Genomic DNA, 17813 nt, shown 5'->3' on the forward strand with positions numbered 1-17813 from the left:
AGGCAACACAACATACATTGCTTGTATAAATTAATTTAACCACATTTAACGCTCTGTGATTGGCAGTGACCTGTGGTGTAGGCAACCAAACATATACCTATATATTATATTCCCACTAAAAAATTATTTAAAATGAAGTAGCCGCTGTAATTAGGCTGTCTGTCATTGTATCACATTATTTATCGTTAAGTAAATAAAAATTTAAACTAGAAACTAAGATATTTTTATTTCTGAAAAGTACGGTCGACGGAAAATTTTTGTAACGAACTCGTGAATTAAAATGGCGATTAACAATTGAGATATTTTAACGCGTGAACGAAGCGAGCGCGTTAATGTTCGACCTTTTTAATACACTTGTTGGTTAAATAACTATTAAAATCTTAAAAATAATTATATATGGTTTTGTGTCAGATAAGAATTTTAAATTAATGTTTAATAGACAATGGTTTGTATATAAATTTTTCGAAGGTAATACTATGAATTAGACGTTATCTTTTACAAATACGGATTTGCCTGTAGACACGAAAGAAAGGTTAGTCGGTATTATCTTCTGTTAATTTAGGGAAAAACCTAGGTGTGTGAAAAACGCTTGATTTCTTAAAATTTAATAATAGGAAATTCTGAAGAAAGGTATGATTTGATAAGAAGAACGAGGGTAAGAGAATAGGACAGTCGATTTGAAAATTAAACCAGTTGATTTCAATTATGGTGTTTTTACCATCCCGAACGAGGAGTCCAGTTTGAAAGCAGTGTGTGAAAAATAAGTATGCGTTATTGTTTGTGAGTTAAGTTGGTGATAGCAGAATAGTTGAAGGCGAATCGAGAGCAGGTGGAGAATCCCAAACTCCTTGTGTCCGAAGAAACTCCTAACTCTGTAAGTAAAGAAATAAAATTTATATAAAACTTGTACGAGATAACCAGTCGAGGCGGGAAAACCATTTGATTGAAAGAGTGCCATTATTATTATTTTGAAACGAGTCGGAGGTTTAATTTTGGAGAGAATCTGAACGAGTGCTGTTTTGTATAACAGTTTTTCGAAGGAGGAAGAAGAGCCACACATGTTTAGAGAATTTGACAGTTTTGCGGGAACACCATCTAGAGACTCCGTCGGGAAACATCGCAGAGAGTAAATCAAAAAGGTCAGTCAAATTATTTGTGAAATAAGTTGTATTTGTACCATTTATGTTTTTTTTAAACCCATATCATAAAGTAATTGATTAAAAATATTGAATTTACAAATCAGATAATTGGCACATAATAAAATTTTGTTTGTTTTTTAAGAAAGGTAATTAGAACAATTTTTACAGTAAATTAAATAACTTGGTTTTAAAGGGAGATAACAAAATTAAGTTTTCTTTTGCTCTGAGGAATAGATAATAAATTGTACACGATCTTTACTTTTATACTTCTATATGGTATTAAAATAATGGTATTTTTTTAAAAGGGGTCATAAATTGTGTATATAATATTTATTCTTTTTGTCTATCCTAAAGAAAGCCAGCATCCAGAAAATACCAGAAGTCACGAATTGAAGGTAAAATATTTTTGTTTGTAGAAAAAACCCTGAGAATTTCAATATATATATATATATATATATATATATATATATATATATATATGTATATATATATATTTGTTTTGAGGTTTCCGCGGGAGCTATATGTGCTGTCACTATTTTTCCGGGTTTGACTCCGCGTTGTAAAATGCTGGTTTTCTTGAAAACCATTGTTTTGGCGACGTTTCGGCAAGGTCTCACTTGCCATTCTCAAGCCTGGTGGATCTACTTCTCGTCGTTACTCGATTAGTACTGTACAGTCCACCAGGCTTGAGAATGGCAAGTGAGACCTTGCCGAAACGTCGCCAAAACAATGGTTTTCAAGAAAACCAGCATTTTACAACGCGGAGTCAAACCCGGAAAAATAGTGACAGCATATATATATATATATATATATATATATATATATATACATATATATATATATATATATATATATATATATATATATATATATATATATATATATATATACAGCGTGTCTACTACTTAAGTTGGAACCATGGAAAACTTTTTATTATTATATTTTTACGATAGGTATAAAGCTTTTCATTATAAAAAGTTCTGTATGATCTAAAACCTAGGATGCAACCATCAGATATCAAATTTTATTAATTTTATACGAGATATGTCAAAAAATATGAATTTCGCTAAGAGTAAAGTACCTTTATATTTGAAATAATCGAAAATTGTTATTATAAAATGTTGTTTGGAATTAAAAACTATGTTTTAATATGCCATTACATCTTTCTAATTAAAAAGAATTGCAATTTTTTCTTAAACTACCTAATATGATAATTCTTCTGTTCCGATAAAAAATGATAAGCAAATGTTCAAAAAACCAAACTCAAAAGCTTTCTTGAAATACACTGTAACTAAAAGACTTATAAACATTTGTCTTTGTTTGTACTGGTTTTCTTTGTTTATTGTGTATGCTATAATAGGGCTTCCTTTATTGAAATAAATCAAATAAAAATCAAACGTTGGATACTTAATTATGAAAGCTAACAAAAAATAAATCTAAAAGGGTTGCTTAAAAAACAAAAGAAGTCTATGGAAATCACAGATGTGACTTTTCGATATAATTTTTGTCAAAAAGAAATCTAACAACGAGTCCATGTTCTATTTTATTTGTTTTTTCTTCTTTCCTTCTATTTCTTTACACATTGAGTATCTACCTTGGACATTTCCTAGTGTTATATTTAAATTTTTTAAAACAAAGAAACGGAACCAGCCATCATCTGAGTTGGCGCAATACCGAAAGTATCCAACGCTTATATAAAGTGTGTGCCGTACGCGGCGCCTTCAGTGTTTCTTCCGTCGCGACGTCTATCCAACTCGACGCCGTTTTTGGAGGTGACTAACTCGGATTGCGTATTCTAGTTTCACAGCGTGACTCCCACTACGGACAGCGAAGAGAGGTCCATAGTTTCCATCAACATTTCCATCGAAGTTTCCACGATATAGGTAAGTACACTGAATTATTTATTTATGTTTTGTTGGATTGGTAAATTAGTTTTATATATAAACATATTGTGGTATTGTTTGTGGGTTGAAAATGTTCTATAGAACGTTTTTGAAAAGTGTTAAGTAAACATTTTTTAAAATATCCATACTAAAAAAATCTTTATGTTAAACATTATGTTAAATTAATAAATTATGGCCTAAGCAAATTTTTTTATATAACCATATGTGCAGTTAAAACAAAGTATAAATATACATATATGCTGTCAATTTTTTTATCCCTTTTCATATTTGTATTTTTTTCTTATATTCTTTGCTGTTCTTCTTAATTCTTCATATGGTCATACAACCCATTAAGAATTTTAGTATCCCTGCATATGCCTCGTCACGCTTTGCAGTCCATTACAGCTCTTTCCAATGGTGCAGATACATTAAACTCCATTTCTATTTCTGGTAGATAACTCATTACCACTTGTCAGGATATGACCGATCTTAATTGGGCCCTAGAATCTTTCTCAATATTTTGTTTTCAAAAGGAGTGTTGTTGTCCTTTTAGTATTAGGAACCATGCCTCGCAACCGTATAATACAACTGATCTTATAATAGTATTACAGATCCCTAGTTTTAGATTTTTTGATAATCATTTTAATTTCAGCATTTTATTCAATATTGTGCGTAAGTACTTTTTTTGACTAATATGATGTTTCAATTATTACAATATAGTCTATAAGACCAATAAGCAACGTAATTCTAGCCTAACTTAACTAACAGAATATATTAATACAAAGTTACACTGTTTAGAGTTCTTAGTTTTACTATCTTAGCTTCGTACATCATCTTTTTTTTTGTATAACACCTGTACGGTGTTTGTATACTGCTACCTGGTCACAAATGACCAATTATCAGTTATTTTCTGATCTAACTTAATAAATAGCAAATACTTAAATCTAAGGGCTTCTTCTTCTTCTTCAAGTGCCCTCTCCGCTACGGAGTTTGGCAGTCATCATTGCTATTCGTATCTTTGAAGCTGTTGCTCTAAATAATTGGTTAGGTGTGCACTGGAACCAGTCTCTTAAATTGCGCAGCCAAGATATTACTAAGGGCTTATCCTATGGCTAACTCTTATTTTATCTATCAACTAATGCACTACAACTAACTTGCAATAACATCACAGCACTATACTCTGCTTTTTAACCTAAACTGTTATCCTTAACACATTTACACTAACTCAAATGGTTTGTCCTCGATGCAAGTGCAGCCTCTGCTCGTGACTTCCTGCTGTTCTCTTGATTACTTCGGTCACAGTTTCCATACCCAGGTCCTGGTGGAGGTTGCTGTTACGAATATACTAAGAAGCATCAACAATGTTCCTCAGTACTTTGCTTTGAAATCTCTGGATTATATGTAGATTACTAGCTTTGGTACAGCCTCTGAGTTGACACCCATATACCCATACTGGCCTCAGTACTTACTTGTAAATGGATAATTTATTAATTATGAATGGATAATGTTGAATTTTTTCCAATCTTCTTCTTCAAGTGCCATCTCCGCGGCGGAGGTCGGCAATCATCATAGCTATTCGAACGGTAAAAGAAATAATAAGTTAGACTTACTCACAATCAATTTAATTTAACTAATCGGACGACCGGTTTCGCTTTCTATAATATGCAAAGCATCTTCAGGTCACGATACAAAGTTAAATTGCTGAAAATAATAATCCCATATTAGGGTGTTGTCTAATAAAGATAAAACATAGGTAGGTGATATAAATTATATAAATTACAGTAATTATGCCAATATTACATGTCTGTGGTTTTATAAATGAATAAAATGTTTAAGCAGACAAGGTAAGACCCACAAATTGGTAACATAGTCTATTAAACTGTAATGAATTAATAAATAAACAAATAAATAAACATTACTTACATGCCGGTACTCTATTAATTGATGGTTGAAAGAACATGGTTTAAACTATCTTGTATTGTTGATTGGAGAATTCAGGTCAACTATTGTAATTGTTTAACAGTAAACGGGGAAGTTCTTGAGGAGACAGATTTTATCCAATGAAGTAGAGATAGGTGAGATGTATTGTTTGTTTGATGAAAGTAATGTTCTATACCATTAAGTTCTTTAAAGTTATTTATATTTATTCTGGAGATATATTTATGAAATGTGTGTTATTTATTGAGATTTTATGTTTTGTTTTGGAAGGTGACAGTTGTAAGACAATGAATAAGAATGGATGTACAGATTGTGTGGGTGTGCAATTACATAAGCTAAGTTATCAAATTTCTTTGATAAAGTTGTTGCAATATCTGGCAAATTTTTGTAAAGTCCAAAAAATTTTATGTTAAAATTAAATTAAGACACTTGTTCACACACAGAAACACACAGAAAACACTTAAAAAACGGGGGACGAAACAGACATTTAATTTAAAAGGAGAGGATTTTTAAAAAGAACTACATTTCTTACTAGGAGACAATGAGTTTTTTATGTGCTATATATCAGATTTTAGAAGTAAACTTGACAAATGTAGGTTAAAGTGTGACAGTTCTTCTTCTATTTTAAATGCTGTAAGTTAAGTTATCTAGTTTATGAAATAAGCTGATATTAATAATAAATGTCTAAAATTTTTTAATTTTAGATATCAAAGTTATTTGATGTGTTAATATTGGCATACTTTAACAAACTTTAAATAATTGATTTCAATGTAACAATATAAATAATTGTAATACTTATTCTATGATAACTAACTCAGCTTAGTCAAAGTTACAGAACAAACTTAAGTGATTATTTGTTAATTAAATTAAATATGTACATTTGTAATCAAAATGTATAACGTATAACAAAATTACAAACTTTCTTTGAAATAATTGTTGGTGTGAGTTATCTGTCATGGTGTGTATAAGTATTTTCAAATATTTATTCCAGTTCTGATATGTTAATATGGAACTTAAATAATAAGCAAGTTCCCCTCTTTTCTTTTTGATATGAACTTTCCAGCGCAGCCTCGCATTTAAGGTGATATCCAAGCATTTTGCTGATGTTACATGAGGAACTTGGGTATCATTTATTCTAACTGGGAAACTTTCTATTTTTTTATTCGTAAATGTGTGCAGATTTAGTCTCATTTAATTTTATTCGCCATTTTCTGGTCCAGGTATGTATTTTATCTACTGATAGTTGCAACTTATCAATCGCTTCTTTACTAGTGTCTCATATCGCTAGTATGGCTGCATCATTCGCGAAGGTAGCAATAGTGTTTTGTTCTAGCTCTGGAATGTCACACGTATACAATAGGTACAGGACCGGACCTAATACACTCTCCCTTGTGGCACGCCAGCTTTCATATCCCTTAAATCGGTGTACACTTCTTTTTACTCTGAAATATCTATTCGCAATGTATGATTCTAAGATTTCTAAATACCGTTTAGGCATGAACGTTCTTAGTTTATAGTTTAAACCCTTATGGCAGACTTTATCAAACGCCTTTACTACGTCCAAGAAGATTGTAGAGCAGACTTTCTTTTCTTTTAATGTTTTAGAGGAGGTTTACTTGGTTTGGCGATCATGATGACTTCGGCTACTTTCCAGGGTCTGGAAACATATCTCAATCTAAAAGCAGCATTTATTTGGTGTGTCAGCTTAACTATGGCTTTTCTTGGTATATTTTTTTATTAGTTCTCCTGTTATGAGATCATATCTTGGAGCTTTCTTAGGATTTATATTTTTTTTATCTCTGTTGATACTTCTCTAAATTATGTCAACATTATTCTCTCTTTGGTTTGGAATGGTTCTTCCCATCTCAGTTCTTCACCTTCATTGTCTTTGAGTTTGAACGTACTTTCTAAATGATCTGCAAATTGTTCTACTTTCTGTTTGTCATTACTTTGTAAACTGCTGATTTTGGAATCCAAATTGGTGACCAGGGATGTGTCGTCTTTCTTCGATAATAGGTTTGTCTTGATAATGGTTTTGAACAAGAGTTTTTCGAACAATTTTGACATAATCATACTCCATAATAGCTCATACATTTTTGAGGACTTGTCATAGTTTACATTAAGAATCATAAATACCAGATACACTGGTACTGTATCGTATGCTTTTGTTAGGTCAACAAATAAGAGATGATTCTTTAGGTATCTTGATACTTTTTTTTTGCAGTTGCCTTAGAATTACAGTGACTGAGGGTCACGCTAATAGTATCTATAAGGACCCGACGGGAGCTGTCTTTTTTGTACATGGTTAAAATGGGGAGACGAAAATGTGATATTACGTTATTATGGAGTCCGTAAAACATGAGCAATGTAATAATTGGATCATGGCACACAGCTTCCGAAATAAAATGCACTCACAACTGTAGAATACAAATTTCAAAAATTTATAATACTTTGGTTTGAAAATGAACAGATTCTAAGCAGCGATTCTAGTGCACGGTATAAAGTTGAATATAAATATATCACTGTAACATTTCCATCCGACCTAAAAACATATTCTCTTTCCCTATTTTTTGCTAATAGCGGTTGAATATTCCAAGAAAAATCGTTGAAGGGAATCAGCTGCATGAGCAGCAAATAATTTGTATTCCGGTGGCATTCCATTAAATTATTCAAATGAATCCCAACTGAAAATTGCTTTATTCTGCTGGTCACAAAATTAGATTTTAACTAGAATATGATCCTGCTATTTCGACTCTCCCGTTTTTATTTTGTGTACAGTGGACATGGAACGAACTAATAGAGTAAATAGAGACTTCATTTTTCAATTTGAAATAGGTTAATTGTATGTTTATACACAACCAAACAGAAGTAAATGAAAGAATCGAAAAAATATGGAATTTTGGAAATGATATTGTAGAAAAAAGTAAACGGTGCTCTTAGTATAATTAATTTGTATTTTTATGATAAATTTTTATTAAAAATAGAGCGTTAAGGACTTAAATTAATTTGGAGATTAAGTTCTTCGTCAGTCCATATTTTGTTCAGAAGTGTATGTAACATTGCTATTAGTTGCTCAGTATATTTTATTAGGTCTAGGAGTATATTCTCCTATCGTAACATTCTTTGAAAGTTTTAGTTTATTTTCAGTTCCTTCCCTTGTAATTTCTCCAATATTTATTTCTAGCTCTGGTGATTCTTCTTCATATTTTAGTTGTGTTATTTCATGCTTAGCATATATTTCCTCGAAGTATTTCTTCCATCTCTGTATTATTTCTTTCTTATTTTTTATTCTGTTTCCTTGTTTATCCTTAACTTCTTGTAAATTTCTTTGTGCTTCTCTCTTTAGGTTTCGTATGATTGTATATTTATTGTGTTCGTAGGTCGTTTTCTTGCTCTGCTTTCTCTGGTAAATTTAACATTCCATTTATATAGTTTTATCTTTTCTGGCTTGTTTTTTACTTCTGCGTTTTTTCACTTATATTTCCTTTCAACTGACCTCTCTTCTTCCGATCCTTTTTATTGTAAAATTATTTTGATTGTTTCCTTTCTTTTATCAGTATTAGAGTATCTTTAATTATTCATTTTTTATTTTCTCATCTTTTCAATCCGATTGTTACAGTCGCTGTGTTTATCATTACTTCTTTAAAATGCTTTCATGTTTCTTCGACTGACTCTCCAGTTTGTTGTGATTCACTTCGGTTAATTGCCAGTTTCTCAGCAGCGAATATATTTCTTATACTTTCTTGTTTTAGAGCATCGACGTTGTATTTGTTCCTTCTGTTGGTTTTTTGTTTAATTTCTGGTTAATTTCATTTTTAGTTTCGCTTTGACTAGCATGTAGTTTTTCTCCACATTAGCACCTCTTAAGCCGCTGGCATCTTGCAACCAGCTTCTCCGTTTAGATTCAATTGGTATATATTTGGTTCTTGTATCTCCCCCCTGGTGATGTCCACGTTTCCTTATGTATCCGCTTATGTTTAAAGATGTTTTTACCTAATATAAGATCACTTTGCTAGCAAAATTCGATAAGTCGATTTCCATTGTCGTCTCTTTCCCCTATTCCCTCATTTCCCATCACTTGTTCATGCACTGTATTATCATTGCCTATTTTAGCATTAAAGTCTCCGATTATTATTTCCATATCTCTTCTATATTTATTATTAATCTTATTATACATTGTTTGTAGTTATTCGTAAAATTCTTCCTTCTCAACTTCGTCGTTTTTATTGGTAGGAGCATATAAGTTTACTACTATAATGTTAAAGTATCATGCTTTTAGTCTCGCTCAGATAATCTTTTCTTATACTGGTTGCCACTCTATTAGAGCCTTTCTTCTCTTTTGGGTTAGCAGTATTGCCACTCTCTTTTCGCGTTGATCATGTATGTTTATGTTCCTAGAATATATCATTAGTTGTTGGTCTCCTACTTGGGTTGATCCACTGCCATTCCATCGTGTTTCACTTAGTCCTACAATGTCTAATTTGTAATTATCAATCTCTTAGCTTACTTGCTCCAATTTGCCAGTTTCGTAAAATTTTTTTACATTCTATATTCCTATGAATATGTCCTCTCTTGTGTTTATTTCGGGATTATCTTTCGTTCTCGCTCTTTTCCTATTTTTAACTTTGCTCAATTCTTTTTTATTTGCCAAGTCATTGTTTGTGGTTTTATTTGTGTATTTTTATTTTCTGTTAGTTTTTTGAGTTTTTTATGGATTTCTTCTAGCTGGTTACTGTATTAATTCTATTTGTGTGTTTTTTCATCTATTATTAGTGTATTATATTTGATTTTAACCATTTTTCCCCTATGTATTTCTTCGTTAGCGAGTTGTCTAATTTTTTTCTGTATTTGTAGTTCTTCTTTTGTTATGTCATTATTTACATACACTTTATAGTCCTTTAAGTGTTTCAGTGTAGCTTTATTTTGCATGACCTTGTCTTTTTAAAGCTTGTTTTGTAGTTTGCCCAAATATGTTTTTTTTTTCCCAGTCTATTTGCTTCTTCTATTTGAATATTTATGTTCATTTCTTTCTCCATTAAGTTTCCAATAGCTTGATTCAGTACATTTCTATCGATTTTATCTACTGGCAAATATTGTATTATTGTATTGTTGACTTTTCTTTCCTTTTCTAGTCTTTCCAAGCGTATTTTCGTTTCGTTTAGCTCTTTACGCAATTCTTCCTTCTACTTGTGTTTTGTTTGATTTTCTTGTTTAACTTTCTTCAATTCTTCCTTTAGGTCATTTAGTACATCCCAGTACTTTCTCTGTTCCCTCTTTATCTCTTTTACCTCCGTTGTTTAATTTTTTGTTTCTTTGGTTAAGTCCTGCATCATTTTGATTATTTGGTCAAGTTTATTTTCATAATTTTGGGTTTTGTTAGGTGATCCAGCCGTTTTCTTGCTTTTTCCGAACCATCTCTTCTCTTCTTCTTGTTTCTCTTCCTACTATCATCTGACGTGTAGTCGTCAGAATCCAATTTGTATTTACAAATTTATTTTCAAAATTTTATTTACAAAATTATTTATTATTTTATGAGAACACATAAGTGGTGGAAACATATGATTGACCGAAGTAGGTGAAGGAAAGTCGTGGAGGCAGCAAAGATCTACAAAAGATTGTGCATCTACATAGAGAAAGAGGGACAGGGAGATCATGGTGGATATTATTATCCATGGTGGATCTCCAACTGTGAACCCTGCTTATTCTTCAGATTTTTTTGTGATTAATGTCCAATTCTACTAGGTTTTTAATTAGCTGGATCAGTTTTTGTGGCTTTTTATGTATCAGGGGGATATAGCACTATTTCCATTCTTCTGTAAATTTTTAGCCATTTAAACATCTTTTAAATATTCTGCGAAACATTTCAAATAGTTTCTGTGAACCGTATTTTATTTTGGGTGTATTCCATTTTAGCCTGGATATTTTTAAATTTTATCCCCTAACTGCATCTCTCACCTTTTTGCAGCTTCTATTTGTTCGTTTGTTTGTAGGAACTTTATATATAATCTAAATTTCATTCAATCTCAACTTTTTGGAATTGATTTCTTCCCTTTCAACAAGTCAAGATGCCGTCCAAAACATCGAAAAGAATATAAAATATAAGGAAAGATCTATGTTCACAGTAGGCTAAACCCATCAATAAATCGTCGAACTAATACAGTATGGGATGGGTTGATATTAAGAGTTTAATTTACTTTATTGTGTTAAAATATTCTGTGTTTCCGGAAAAAAAATGAACAAAAAGAAATTTTAATTAAAACTTTTACCAATAAATACATTGATGGCCATTGTTGTTGCTATGATTAAACCAGAGACTTTCATTTCACAGGGAAGGAGCAAAATTTCTAGAGATTGAAATTAGTTCTCATTCCCCAGCGAAATAGAAGTTTTATCTATTTTTGTAGATTAAACGGTAAAGACTGAATAAGCAACATAATATCGCTTGTAGTTTATTCTGATGTATAAAATATTTAGCAAAAAACGCCATAAGGAAATAGTTTCATATCAAAAATATTTCTTATCTTATGTTCTTTTCAATATTTGTTATTATTTTTTATAGTAGGTGTTTTTTTGCTATTTTGAATAAAAATACTGAAAATGCAGGCTACTAGCTTTACCCTTGTCTTTGTGTTGAACAATTTTTATTGTTTATTTATTTTTAATTTTTTATTTATTAACGAATAAACCATTGTGTTCTTCTTGTGGTTTGAATCCCCTGAATTACTTGCCAAAAAGTGACCAGGAGTCAGTGCTTGTAAGTCATTAGGATCAGAGCTTGCTACAAACAAAGGACGAAAGTTGATAATTGCCTCTATTTGAGACATAGGGATATAGAAATCTTCTATAGTTCAAACTAAAATACTACAGGCGCTTAAACAATGCAGGCTAGACTATAAAATGGTTATACAATATATATCTACAGGCAACAACCACTGTCAAATTACATACTAATAGTAGTCGCATACAAAATGGAGCGGGAGGTTAGACAAGGTAACCCAATGTTACCTAAACTTTTTAATATTGTGCTGTAACATGCTTTTACGAATTTGGTTTGGCTGTCAAAGGCAATAAAAATAGATGGAAAATATCTAAACAACTTATGTTTCACTTGTTAAGCTGTTTGTTCGGGCTGTTAGGCCGTTGTCTTCTGAGATTAGTTTTCGACGTTTCGCCAATACTAGGGGTTGGCATCTTCTGGAGATGTTACTGCTTCGCTTGCAAGCTAAAACTGACCCCGCGTTGTACTACGGAGGCCATATTTATTTTTTCTACCCACCTCCCCTCCACTGGTTTCGGCGTGAGGGGGCGTGTCGTCGTTCGTAGCTTTTCTTTTTTTGTGTTTTGCGGGAAGGGTGTTTGTGGATTTTAATATTGGTATCCATGTATTGTTAATTTTTAGTCCTTCTTCTATCCGATTAAAATTATTTGGATGCTTATATATTTCCACCGCTTCCCGAAATAACCGTGGGTAGTACTGTGATATTTTATCTAGCATCTGCATTTCTTTAAAGAGTATCCGATGTTCTTCGCTTCCCAAAGCCTGTTCGACACCGGCAGATTTGTCGATATGTCCTTAACGACAATGGCTTTTATGTTCGTTTATCCTGGTGTTTGTCTGCCTGGTGTGTCTTTTCGTGGTTCCCACATATACCATTCCACATGTGCATGATATTCGGTATACTCCGGCCGTTGCTAATGGGTCGCGTTTGTTCTTCACCGATCTTAAACAGTCCTTGATTTTCTTTGTAGGCATGAAAATGGTCTTTACATTGGCTTTTTTAAGTATTCGCCCAATTCTGTCTGTTACCACCGATATATAGGGCAAGAACGCTTTGCCTATACATGCTGTTTCTTCATCCTTTCTTCTAGAAACGTTGTTAATCGCTTTATATATTTCTCTTCTGGTATAATTATTAGAGGTGAGCGCTTTTTCAATATGAAGAAGTTCACTTTGCAGATGCTGTGGTTGACAGAGTTTTGATGACACCTTGTTTTTGGCCCGGATGATGATTTGAGTTCCTGTTTAGGTATCTGTCCGTGTGTGTGTGTAGGTTTTCGATACACTTTATGTCCTAAGTAACCTTTCCTTCGATTTACTAATACATCTAGCAGCGATAGTTGTTGATATTTCTCTGTTTCCATCGTAAATTTAATATTTGGATGTAGTGTGTTTATATAAGACAGCCTAACGCATTTTATCAACTTATGTTTCGTCGATAATATACAGTGGAACTTGGTTGTAGCGTCATTGAAGGACCTAGTACAAAAATCGCTATATCAGAGTGACTCTATAAAAGAGGTCGAAAAAAATGAAATTTTAACGAGACAAAATTTTATTACAACATTATTTATTATTACAGCTGCATTTAGGATATAAAAATTAGAAAATAAAACATACCATTTATATGAAACTTACATTTTTAATGAAAAAGTTTTCTAATGCTGAAAAAAGTCAGTCATTTTCTTCTGCACAACCCTTTCCGAAAAATAAAGTTTTTCTGTAGTGTCCTTAATATTCTGAGCTGCTCCTTTGGTAGTTGTGGATGCCTCCCTGAACTGGTAAAACCTGGATATGGTTTCAGCAGCTATCATTGCTTCTTGGATTGTAAGACAATCAACGCTGTATTCTTCTTCTTCATTATCTTTATCAACATCCACTTTCACATTTTGCACTTGTTCCACAATTTCTTTATCACTTAAAACTTGAAATGTTTCTACTTGATCGTCTACTAAATTATAGGAGTCAAGATCAATTCCAAACTTTCCCTGGTTTACATTAAATTTTTTGTATCCACTCTGATAAAGTCATTTTGTCATTCTCGTCAACATCCTGAACATTGAGAGAAACTACAGTTGATTTAGCTTGACGAAAGCACTTACAAATTGTCACTGACGTAACCGCACTCCGCGCATTGTCTAAAAACTGAACTGCATCAAGGATGGTAATGTTCACGGGTTCCCCATTGTCCATACAAAAAATCATCCTTTTCAAAAGCTGTTTGCGATAACTAAAAGAAGAATTTTTCTTTTTTTTAAGAGAGTTCGTTGTTCCACTTTTTCAATTCTTCTTCAAACATAGCAGAAGTCATCCAAGCTGTTTTGTTAGCTGTGTAGTTTACAGGCAGTGTTTTTATGTTTTTAAATCACCTAGTATGTAAACTTTTCCCAATAACCAAAAGCTTTCTATTCTCTGTACCTGTCATGCTTGCACAAACAATAGCCGTGACTCTTTGTTTTGAAAGCTTTTTACCGACACATTTTTGAAATTGAAAGTTTTGTCTGGTATTAATTTGTAAAAGACACCAGTTTCATCGCCATTGAAGATATCTTCATCCTTGTATGGTTGCCTTAGTTATGGCCATGTATTTTGTAACCAATCACCTGTCACGTTCTCGTCCACACATTTTGCCTCTTCAACAATTTTCGGGAAGGAAATTTTATCTTCACCAAATAGTTTTCCAAACTCTGTAGCTTTCTCCTCTATCAGAACTGCGACACTGTTTGAACTATTTAATTCGAGCTGAATCTACATCATCACGAATGCACTTCCTAATCTTTTTAACATTTTCTTCCTCCTCATTAAAGGCTTTTAAAATTTTGTCTTTGTTTTTTAGGATTCAGCCGACAGTTGAATTAACAAGTCCATATTACCAACATGCATCAGCAATTTTTCGACCACTTTCAAATGCTCTTATATCACGCACTTTATCGTTAATAGGCAAAGACTTCCTTAGACTTAGGAATGGCAAGAGAGATGGAACAGGAATTCATTGTGTCTATAGAAAATGTAGGTTTAAATATAAACATCTCAAAAACAAAAATATAAATACTTAGAACATGAAATTAGGATTGGCAGGGATAATCAGACCCATGCACTGAAGACAAGAATCGGTCTTGGGTGGGCCGCATCTGGAAAACTGAGAGAAACTTTTAAAAGTGACCTGCCTACGTGCCCGAAAAGAAAAATATTTATAAAAAACGAAGAGAAGAACCGAGGTGACTGGCGTTATCGAAAGGATAGCCAGACTAAAATGGAGATGGGCAGGAAACATAGCTAGAATGACGGATGGGCAATGGACAAAAGTTATTGGAATGGAGACCAAAGGCTGACAATTTAAGAAGACATAATAAAAACTGGATGAGAGTGGCGCAAAATAGACGGGGTTGGAAACACGAGGAAGAGGCCTATGTTCAGCAGTGGACTTTTGAGGCTGGATGGTGATGATGATGATGACCTGCATACCTACAATTTTTGGTCTTGGAAGATCAGGTCTATTGCGTATTTCTAAAGACACAGGATGTTACATTTATGATATTTGCACAAAAGTGCAAAGAGTATTTGTTTTTACATTAAACGCAACAATTGTTATGTTTGGCTTTAATGAAAGCCGTGTTCTACTTTAGAGTGAGATTTTAATTGTATTTCTAGTTCTTTGTGTACCAGAATTCGCGGCATGATGGCAGGCTCGACAGGGATCGCAACGTGAACACTTTTGTTATGACTCTCATAGAAAAGAACAAAATGGAAGCGACATGTAAATATAAGAGATGATAATCGAATAACCAAACAAAATACCTTTTATAATGTGCTGATATATTTGACGTTTTTACATCGGTCTTCCCAAATATCGCAATTAAGTTGTAGCTTCCAGAGACAACTTTTCTAATCTTCTCACCTTTTCTCTTAAAATCTAATATTTTTTAACAATGTGTTTATTGTACATAAAACAAACGACTGTCTGCTTACAGTTTTACATAATATGAAGTTACTAGGTCGTTTCGTAGCAGCTTTTTACCAAAATTGACCGTTTTTGTGTACATAACGCGTTTGCTTTATTAGCGCCTCGGGAGGCATTGGCGTGGGCATAGGCAAAGGCCACCGTCGCATCTTGAGAGTAGCCTGATTAATTTTACGACAGCCGGAAATGTCTTTACTGTGTTTAAAGTAATCTCCGGCGTGAGTGAAGGTTCTTGCATTTGCATGAATCCTCTCTAAGGAATAACCCGAACAGGGACGGCTGACATAAACTAGTATAAATTGTTATTAACTTTTTTAAATATAATATAACCAATTAAGTAGTTTCAGCAAAACTATATATATTTAGTGATCTTGTAAACATATTTTTCCTATTATGTTGCAGACATTTATTTATTTCGATTTTAAGCAATACAAAATAAAGTTTTATCAAGTTCGAAACTTCCTAATTTGATTGTTTTTTCTTATTTTATTACTTCTTCTTCTTAAAGTTCCATCTCCTATCGGAGGTTGGATATCATAACGGCTATGGTCACTTTGTTGGCTGCTGCTCTGAAAAGTTGTAGTGAACTACAGTTAAACCATTCTCTAAGGTTCTTCAGCCAGGAGATGCGTCTTCTTCCTTGGATCCTTTCTTGCATAATAATTCTCAGCAGCTCATATTTTTCTCCTCTGGTTATGTGACCCAAATATTCTAGTTTTCTTCTTTTTATGCTGTTCATAATTTCTAACTCCTTATTTAGACGTCGTAGTACCTCAGCATTGGTAATCCTTTGAACCCACTGTTATCTTATGTTATTTACTATTCTTCCGTTTACAGAGATTCCATCACCCAGATCCGCTATCGCTTCCTGGAATATGGCTTTACTGTACACGTTAAACAGTAATGGTGACAGAACACAGCCCTGTCTTACTCCTCTCTTTATATCTATATTTTCGGACTTTTGTTCTTCTATCTTTATATCGGCCTTTTGATTCCAATACAGATTGATAATGATTCGTAAGTCTCGTCTGTCTATATCTTTGTTTCTCAGTATTTCTATTAGTTTTTCATGTCGGACCCTGTCGAATGCCTTCTCGAAGTCGATGAAACAGGAAGAAATATCTAGGTTCATATCTAAGCATCTTTGAGAGAGGACATTAAAAGCAAGCAATACCTCTCTCGTTCCCAGTCCCTTGCGGAACCCAAACTGAGTATCATCCATATCATCTTCTAGTTTTCGATATAATCTTCCATGAATCACCTTTAGAAATATTTTGAGGGTATGGCTTATTAGTGATATTGTCCTATAGTCTGAACAATCTTTGGTATATATACTGTTTTTGGTATTGCTACAAAGGGGGACACCAACCATTCCTGTGGGATTTTTCCAGTTTTATATACTTCATTAAATAGGTCCAGAAGTACAGGTAGAGTTTTATTGTCTAGACATTTCAGTAGTTCCGCAGGTATTTCGTCTGGAAATACAGTTTTTCCGTTTTTTGCGTTTCGTATTGCTTGTTCGATTTCCTCTATTATGATCTCTGGCCCCGTTTCGCTGTCGATTTCTTCCGGTTCTTGTCGATTATCCTCAAACAGATCTGTTATGTATGTCTTCCATTTTTTTAATTTCTCTTTAATTTCTATAATGATTTTTCCATTTGCGTCTTTCAGAAGGGCATCTTTCTTTTTTCTCAGTGTATTTGTCATTTCCTTTATTTTCTTATGCATGTTAAAGCTATCATACTGTTTAGCATATGCCTCTATTTCACTGCATTGATTAGCAAGCCAGGTGGATTTGGTCTCTTTTATTTTCTTTCCTATCAATCTCTGTAGTTCCTTGTATTTTGCTTTACTCCTGCCTTTATGTTTCCTTCTTTCCCCCATTAGATCTAAGCTTTCTAGAGTCATCCACCTCTGTTTTTTTCTTATTTTTGTCTGCAGTAGCTTTTCTTCTGCCTTTATTAAAGTTTCCTGTACCATGTTCCATTTGTCATTAACATCTGTGGTTTTTATCACGTCTTGTTTGATTTTCTTTAAGTTATCATTTATTTCTTGTTTTAAGCTCTAACGTATAGGTTCTTCTTTTATCTTTAAGACATCAAACCGTGGTATAT

At 32.9% G+C, this 17813-nt stretch overlaps 1 protein-coding gene across 3 annotated transcripts in view; it reads left to right on the forward strand.

Moving 5' to 3' along the window:
- Window positions 1-2893: 2893 nt before the first annotated feature.
- Window positions 2894-17813, forward strand: part of Schip1 (Schwannomin interacting protein 1) — an 879380-nt gene continuing 864460 nt past the window's right edge. For all 3 annotated transcript variants that reach the window (XR_011951179.1, XM_072534085.1, XM_072534086.1), the window contains exon 1: window positions 2894-3022. The gene's annotated coding sequence lies outside the window, so the exon portion shown is untranslated. The remainder of the gene's footprint in view (window positions 3023-17813) is intronic.

This window comes from Diabrotica undecimpunctata, chromosome 6 (genome assembly GCF_040954645.1).
Source record: "Diabrotica undecimpunctata isolate CICGRU chromosome 6, icDiaUnde3, whole genome shotgun sequence".
Classification (NCBI taxonomy): Eukaryota; Metazoa; Arthropoda; class Insecta; order Coleoptera; family Chrysomelidae; genus Diabrotica; species Diabrotica undecimpunctata.